The sequence below is a fragment of the Schistocerca americana genome, chromosome 11, assembly GCF_021461395.2.
Source record: "Schistocerca americana isolate TAMUIC-IGC-003095 chromosome 11, iqSchAmer2.1, whole genome shotgun sequence".
Taxonomy (NCBI): domain Eukaryota; kingdom Metazoa; phylum Arthropoda; class Insecta; order Orthoptera; family Acrididae; genus Schistocerca; species Schistocerca americana.
Genome location: NC_060129.1, coordinates 13,509,701 through 13,519,050, shown reverse-complemented (window position 1 = coordinate 13,519,050; position 9,350 = coordinate 13,509,701).

Here is a 9,350-nt window from a genome sequence, read left to right as displayed (position 1 = left end):
CTGGGCCAAAACGACCTCCTCCCGCCGAGAAGAGCGTAAGCGCAGCCAAATTGGCATGCCACAGCGGTAAAATGCGCTGACAAATGACCCTGCTACAATCCCATGAAGGGACACAACAAGAAGCTGTCCGAGGCTGGAGGACCACAGCCTTGGCCACGGCATCTGCAGCTTCGTTCCCAGGGTTACCGACACAGGTAGGAACCCACATAAAGGTAACATGAGAACCGTCGTCCAACAGCTACTGAAGAGGGCGTTGGATCCGGTGCACAAAAGGGTGAACCGGATACAGATCACTGAGGCTCTGGATGGCGCTCAGGGAATCTGAGCAGATGACATAAGCAGAATGTCAGTGGCAGCAGATGTAAAGAACAGCCAGGTAGAGAGCAAATAGCTCAGCTGTGAAGACCGAACAATGGCCACGGAGCCGGTATTTGACACTGTGTGCCCCGACAATAAAAGAACACCCGACACCGTCATCGGTCTTAGTGCTATCTGCATAAATAAGGATCATATTAATTAACTTTGAACGAAGTTCGATAAAACGGGAGCAGTATACCAAAGTGGGGGTAACCTCCTTTGGGAGCGAGCTGAGGTCAAGGTGAACGCGAACCTGAGCCTGGAGCCAAGGTGGCGTTTGGCTCTCGCCCACTCTAAAGGTTGCAGGGAGTGAAAAATCAAGGTGCTGAAGGAGGCGACGAAAGCGAACTCCAGGGGGTAGCAGGGCAGAGACATACAACACGTATTGACGGTCGAGAGAGTCGTCAAAAAAGAACGATAAGACCGGTGGTCGGGCATTGACAATAGCCGACAGGCATACCGATAAAGCAGTATATCACACTGGTAGGTTAGTGGCAATTCAATTTACCGGCTTCAGTATGAAGACTCTCGACGGGACTAGTATAGAACGCTCCCATCGCAAGACGTAAACCCCGGTGTTGTATATGGTGGTGGTGGTGGTGGTGGTGGTGGTGGTGGTGGTGTGTTGGGGCTTATGAGCGCTCAACATCGAGGTCATCAGCGCCCTGACACATTAAAAGGAACGAATGTGGACAGACCTAAGAAAACTAAAGCACACACTCAAACAATGCAGGAAAAGAAGGAAAATGCTACCTAAGAAAGTAAAACCTACGGAAAGGGGAAACATGGCAACAAGAATGTCACAGGAAATTGTTATTGGCTGGCCACTTACATAAAATATGGGCGAGCTTGTCACACAGTGAGCAAATTAAAATCCTCTCCCTAAAATCTTTGTAAAAACATTTGACAGGGCACAGAACTTTAAAACTTTAACCACATTCATCCGAGTGTCGCCTAAAAGAGATGGCAGGTTCGCTGGCAAGTCAGCCGCGACCCGCTGGTCAGAAAATAAAATGCAATCCAATAAAACGTGGCACACAGTGACCTGGACGCCGCAAGTACCACAAATTGGAGGGTCCTCTCGCCGGAGCAGGAAGCCGTGCGTCATAGGGCTGTGGCCTATTCGAAGCAGAGTGAGAAGAACCTCGTCCCATCGATGGGGCTGAAAGGAAGTACACCACACACGCGTTGTGGGCTTGACTATACGGAGCTTATTGTCAGTCACTTCCAGCCACTCATCCTCCCACCGACGCATGACCCGTGAGCTCAACAGCGAGGTGAGTGCGTGCAAGGGGATAGCACACTGAGATACTTGTGGGGCGAGACACGCCTCCTGGGCTGCTAGATCTGCCCTTTCATTCCCAGCAATGCCAACATGCCCCGGAACCCAGCAGAAAGCTACAACCTTCCCCAGTCGCTGTAGTTGGAAGAGGGCATCCTGGATGGTCTGGACAATTTTGCCTGCCACATACAAACGTTGCAATGAGTGAAGGGCACTGAGTGAATCGGAACAGACAAGAAATTTAGGAGAGGAAGAATGTCTCATGTGCTCCAGTGCCCGCAGGATCGCAAACAATTCTGCATCAAAGACAGTAAAAGTCTGAGGCAGTCGGACCTTGAGGACACGATATGGAAAAACAACTGAGCAACCAACAGAATCCCCTTGTTTCGACCCATCCATAAAAACAGCTACATAGTCGTGGTGCTCAGATAAAATGGCAGAAAATGCTGCATTAAAAACGGTGGCAGGAGTGCAATCTCTCTTGTACTGCAATAAATCTAAAATCACTCCAGGCCTCTTCAGTAACCAGGGTGGCAGGCGGTTAAAACCTTGAATTTGGGGTTGTACAGACTCCACACCGAAGGACTCTAGTACACGTTGCACACGGATCCCAAACGGCAACGTAGCCCGGGGACGGCGGGAAAAAAGGCGGTCCAGAGGTGCATGGGCAACAAGATGGTGAGCAGGCGATCTGGGAGCTGCAAGAAACTTACAAGCCTGGCGCACCAGCAGGAGCTGCCACCGGATGGTAAGTGGCGGTTCGCCAGACTCAGCACAGAGGCTGGGTACGAGACTGGTTCGATAAGCACCTGTGGCCAGTCGGATCCCAGCATGGTGAACAGCGTCAAGGCTCCGCAAATAAGATGGCCTCGCTGACCCATATACTGTGCACCCATAGTCCAGCCGTGAACGCACAAAAGCTCCATAAAACTGTAGGAGACGCGCCCTGTCCGCGCCCCAAGACCTGTGGCTGAGGCACTTGAGGATGTTCAGTGCCTTCAGCGTTCTGGCTTTCAAGTCACGTAGGTGTGGCAGCCATGACAACCTGGAGTCAAAAATTAGGCCAAGAAACCGCAATGTGTCTCTAAAATGTAGGACAGTATCCCCCACATGCAAGGCAGGCAAAGTAAAAAGATGACGAGAACGATTAAAATGAACACAAACACACTTTTCGGCAGAAAACCGAAAACCCGTCTTTGCAGCCCACTCCTCTAACCGCCGCACTGTTAGCTGCAACTGATGGCTCACGGTTGCAACACTGGAGGAGGAACAGAAAACAGCAAAGTCGTCCACAAATAAGGAGCACTGTACTGGACTCCTCACTGTAGACGTTATACTGTTGATGGCTATGGCAAAGAGGGTAACGCTTAAAACACTGCCCTGGGGGCACCGTTCTCTTGCTCAAAGCGATCCGAAAAAACCGCTGAGACAGGAAAGACCGGATGAAAATCGGGAGGCGGCCACGAAAGCCCCATTGATGCATTTGTGCAAGAATACAGTGTCTCCAAGTAGTATCATATGCCTTACTGATATCAAAGAAGATACCGATACAGTGATGCTGACAGACAAAAGCGAGGGTCAGGTTGTCGACCGTGGACCGAAATTTTCGGAATCCACACTGAAAGCGGCTAACGAGCTGTCAGGTCTAGCAGCCAGACCACACGACGGTTAACCATCCGTTCCAGGGTCTTTCCGACACAGCTTGTCAAGGCGATACTACGATAACTACCGGGACATGTGCGGTCCTTTCCTGGTTTGAGGAGAGGGATGAGAATTGCCTCCCTCCACGAGGTGGGGAACACCAGTCTGCCATTTGAGATTAAAACATTCGAGGAGGATTTCCTTTGACGCCGCTGGCAGACGTCGAAGCATGGAGTACCGGATGCGGTCGTAACCTGGTGCAGTGTCAGAAGTCTCAGTAAGTGCCGATTCAAGTTCCCACATGGAGAAAGGGCAATTTTAGGCCTCAGAACTGTTCGACTGAAAGTCGAAGATCGCTGTTTCGACAGTCGCACGGTAGCGACGAAACGCTGGATCCTGATTTGCAGTGGCAGTACTTTGTGCAAAATGCTCTGCCAGCGTCTGAGCAATGGCTCTGGGTGTCGTTTGGAGGCATCCCTGGTTCAGGACAGCAGCTATTGGTAAACGGCTGCGTTTACCGGAAATCCTCCGGTTGGCTTCCCATACTCTTGTGGAACAAGTGGAACGGTTGATGAGTCCAGGAACTCCTGCCATGACCTTTTCTTGCTCTCTGTAATGACACGGCGTGCCCTGGCTCTCGTGATTCGAAAGGCGGTAAGATTGACCGCTGTTGGGCGGCATTTAAATCGGTGAAGAGCCGCACGCCTGTCCCGGATGGCTGAACGGCACTCTTCTGTCCACCAAGGCACAAGGCGCCGCTTAAGAGTGCCAGAAGACTGTGGTATGGACAGGTCAGCAGCATGATGGACCACAAGCGTGATGTGATCCACCCATTCCTGTACGTTATTGTGGCGGTCAAAGACAGCCAACCGAGTGAACAGTGGCCAGTTAGCTCTGCCAATCATCCACAATGGTGGCCGCTGCTCCAGTGATAGACTATCCAGGAAATTAATGCGGATACGGAAGTGATCGCTGGAATGAAGGTCGTCAATGACCTCCCAGTGAACAGAGTCGGTGAGGGTTGGAGAGCAGAAAGATAGGTCAATGGCTGAGAATGACCCAGTAGCATTAGAGAAATGAGTCGGAGTACCTGTGTCGAGGATGCACAACACTTGAGATGTTAGGAGGCTCTCCAAAATTCGACCTCGAGCGCAAAGAGAAGTGGAGCCCCACAGGACATGATGGGCATTGAAGTCTCCCAGGAGGAGAAATGGGCGGGGGAGTTGGTCGATAAGATCTGTGAGAGCGTCTAAGGTCATTGCATCTGGAGGGGGTAAATAAAGGGAGCAAACGGTAAGCCTCCGAGGTGAATGAATTTCAACTGCAACTGCTTGCAGGTCAGTATCCAGGGGGAGAGCAGAGGAGTGGTGGTCATTATTGACAAACACAGCGACTCCGCCTTTGGCCCTTTCTCCAGTCAGGTCATCTTTGCGATATGACGTATAGCCCCTTAGTACAGGAGCATCAGATGGTTTTAAATGCGTTTCCTGTAAACACAAGCACAGGAGGCGTTGCCGTGCTAGGAGGTTCAGTTCCTCCACATGTGCCCGGAATCCATTCATGTTCCACTGTATAACGGGAGCCATCTATAAGGGTGGGAGTACCTTCATTCTCACTTTCTGTTGGGGAGCAGAGCCCGCAACAGGTGGAGGCTCAGTTTTGGGGCGAGATGATTGCCCCAGTCTGACATCAACCTACATCGCCTCAGAAGAGGAGTCGAGAGAGATGTCAGAGAGAATGACATCCACATCAGGAGACTGTATAACTGCAGTCTCCTTTAGTGGGCGAGTCTTCACCTTTGTCTTTGGCTTCGATGTTCTGGACTGAGGTGGCATTGGAGCCAAAACCTCAGAAGCAGTAGGGGGTGTAGCAGCGCTGGGCAGTGCACAAGACTGGACCCGGGAAGGGGCAGGAAGTTCCATGATGTCAGCTACCACAGCCTGGTCAGAAGGCCGGCGGGGAGCAGCAGGCTTCATAGGGACGGCAGCAGCACACGTACACTGACAAGCGCAGGTGCTAGTGCTGACAGTAGCAACCTCCGTTTGTGTAGCAGCATCAGTTTTCAAGACTGGTTGTTTGAGAACGGAAGAAAAGGAAGCAGCGAAAGTGGGCGGCTGCATGGACTTTTAGATTTTCTTTGCCTCACCATACGGGATGCGTTTTGTAGTTTTTAGTTCCTGGATCTTCCGTTCCTCAAGGAAAACTCTGCATACCCTACTCCACACAGGGTGATCCCCAGAGCAGTTGACACACTTGGGAGGAGAGGAGCAACCAACTCCCTCATGGGCGGCTTTACCACAATTCCCGCAAGTGGCTTCCCCTCTACAGCCGAGAGTAGTGTGTCCAAAGTGTTGGCATTTAAAACACCGCATGGGGTTGGGGTAATAAGGCCGTACACTGAGATGTAGGAAACCTGCCCTCACATGCTCTGGTAATTTGGTGGTGTTAAATGTAAGGATAAATGAGTCAGTCTTTATGAGAGCACCATCCACCCGTTTCATAATGTGTTGCACGTCGACAATTCCTTCCCGGGACCATTCAGCCTTCAGTTCGTCTTGGGGAATGTCAACGAGATCTCTGCAAGTCACAACACCCTTGCTGTAGTTCAAGGTGGTGTGAAATTCAGTCTCTATCGCAAACTCCCCAAGAAATTGTGCCTTCTGAAGGTTCTGGACTTGCTGGAAGCTAGATGTTTCAACCAACAAGGTGCCATTTCGCAAGCGCTTTACATATTTTAATGTGCCAGCAATACCTTCTAAGCCCTTCTGTATATAAAATGGAGAAACTTTTTCAAAACTCCCATCTTTTAATTATGAAAAACACATTCTGCGAAGCAGCATGCATTCTGTTACTACTACCTGAATCAGGAGGACTGGCTACACGAGCCCTCTTGTTGGATTGGGTGTTAGAACCCACCAGCGGTCCACCCTTTCCACTGGCCGGAGAAGAATAAAAGTTCGAGGGTTCCATCTCGGTCCCACGAGCAGCTAGGGAACTAGAAGTCCACCTAGACAGAGCCCCGCGTGCCTAGGTAAGCCTTATACAACTGGGCAGGTGCCCCAGAGGTTGCCCGCTTGCGACTGTTCCACCCCAACAGCCATGCATCTTATAGGCGCGCGGCACACCATAAGATTGAGGGGTTTTTATAGAGGTTTACCTTACTCGCAATCCAGGCGGTCAAGCGAAGATTACCATTCCCCGCAGCACACAACATTCCACCGCCGCGCCATGCGGTGGTCGCTGAAGCATGTCCGGGGGTTACGGAGACAGGAGACTGGCGGCACTGACCAGTCCCCAGCTCAGGACCCCGGGGTCGCCACGTCCGTACTCAGCAAATGAATGCTGAGCCCCTGGGGGGCCGGTGTTGTATAGAGTTGAGGCGGCGTAAGATGGATGGCCGTGCAGAGGAGTACACGAAGCTCCCATAATCCAGCTTTGAGCGGACCTTCGACCGATATAGACGAAGCAGGACGGTTCGATCCGCTCCCCACGACATTCTACTGAGAACACGGATGACATTTAGAGAACGGATACAACGGGCAGCCAAATATGAAACATGTGGCGACCAGCTAAGTCCTTACCAAGTCGTAAGGACGGTAGGAGAAACGCTTTGTAGCGGCAGAAGTTAATACAGACCGTCTTCTCGGCAGAAAAACGGAAGCCATTGGCGACACTCCAGGAGTAAAGATGGTCAAGACAGCGCTCCAGGAAACATCTCCACTGTGCGCTGCAATAGATGGTAAAATCGTCCACGAAAAGGGAGCCTGATATCAGGTGGGAGGTAATCCACTATTGGATTGATTGCTATGGCGAAGAGAGCGACGCTCAAAACTGAGCCCTGTGGCACCCCATTCTCCTGGCGAAAGGCGTCGGACACGACAGAACCCACACGTACCCAGAACTGTCGATCCATTAAAAAGGAACGAATAAAAAGAGGGAGGCGACCGCGAAGGCCCCATGTATGCATGGAGCGGAGAATGCCCGCCCTCCAACAGGTGTCGTAAGCCTTCTCCAAATCGAAGAACACAGCCGTGGGCGCTTCCGCAAGAAGTTACTGATAATGAAGGTCGACAAGGTAACCAGATGGTCAACAGCAGAGCGGCGCCTACGAAATCCACATTGTACATTGGTAAGTAGGCGTTGAGATTCGAGCAGCCAAACCAAACGAGAGTTAACCATTCGCTCCATCACCTTACAGACACAGCTGGTAAGTGTTATGGGTCGATAACTGGAAGGCAAGTGCTTGTCCTTACCCGGCTTAGGAATCGGGACAACAATAGACTCGCACCAGCGGAACATGACCCTCAATCCAGATGCGATTGTAAGTACGAAGAAGAAAACCTGCAGGAGAAAGGTTCTTCAGCATCTGAATAGAATCAGGCCCTGGAGCGGAGGACCGTGACCAGGCAAGTGCATTGTCGAGTTCCCGCGTGGTGAATGGGGCATTATAACTTTCACGATTCGAGGAGCGGAAGTTAGGTGGCCTTGCCTCCTCTGCCTGTTTTCGGGAGAGGAAGGCAGGGTGGTGAAGAGCGGAGCTCGAAACCTCTGCGAAAAAGCGGCCGAAGGCATCGGAGACATCCTCAGGGGCCACAAGGACGTCATTCGCGACCGTCAGGCCAGAAACTGGTGAGTGGACCTAGTGCCAGATAGCCGGCGCAGGCTACCCCAGACAACAGAAGGAGTAAAATTGTTGAACGAGCTTGTGAAAGCAACCCAGCTGGCTTTCTTGCTTTCTTTAATAACACGACACTGCGCACGTAATCGTTTATAATTAATACAATTTCTATAGAACAATACTGATACTAAAGAGGAAAGGAAGCATGTTAAGCGCGTAAAATGACCATCATTCAATACAAATTCCCGAAAACGCTCAAATACCCCATTACCCGTGTAGGACATTACACACACGCACGCGCGCACACACACGCACACACACACACACACACACACACACACACACACACACACACTCTTGAAATGCATACCGTCTCGGCAGTCCAACTTTTATTCGGCGCCCCTGCATTACCGTGTGTTCAGTGATGCACACTCCGCGGGAACTCGAACCAATTCTGTTTTGATTTGTGCAGCAGCCCAACCCTCCTAATGAAAGAAAAAGTTTAACAACAGCACGAAACCTCCTCTCCATTTTCAGTCGCATTCGGTACACTGACCAATTCTGTGAACTGTAAGATGTGCACCGTTGAAATTCCTCACGCCATCTTTGGAATAATCACACTTGCGAAAGCGCCACAAAAAATGTTGCGCTCTTTCGTCGGAGTTTAGCAGACTCGTGAGACGCCCCCGTACACAGAGGGTGGCCCGCAGGACGAGTCCCTCCCTCCCTCCTCCTGCTGGACTCCAGGCTGGACACCGCTGGCCTCCAGGGCGTCGCCGACTCTCCTCACGACGCACAATCACTGCTGGTGATTCGCGCCTTTAAGTCGCAATTTATGAATTTCATTTTAGGTTTGTCGTCATTAACCGACACGAATTCGACGAATCTGCACATAGCAGTTCCGGTCAATTAGCCGTCTTCAGTGTTCAGACTCATGTTTGAAAGTAGGGAAGAACAAACACCTTTCTTGTGAAAAAGGATGTACGCTGCTATACTTTACGTTACTATTTAATAAATTTAGTATTTTTTACGGAATGAAGCGAATTATCCTATTTATAGGTGTATTCCTACAGCAAAACATGCTTCGGATAATTTACTGCACGCGAGACTCAAAAGTGAATTTCGTTAGCTTTACCGAGGTGACACTTTATCGTCAGTTTGTAAATAAGTAGGTATTTCGTCGAATTCATCCGAGTTTCTCACACGATTTTGTTCACTTCGTTATCCAACGGATCCCTGAAAACAGTTTACAGATTTTGTTTTTATTCATCGTTAACACCGAGTATTTGTGATAAAACAATCAATCCAGAATTTATGCTAAACAAGAAATTACGTAATTTTTCATAAAAAATAAATTTAACATTTATTAGCCCTATGTTTTCGTATTATGGGACCCATAGTATTCACGCAGGGAGTGGGCTGGTTCTTTAATTTCCTTTCGAAAGACGAAAT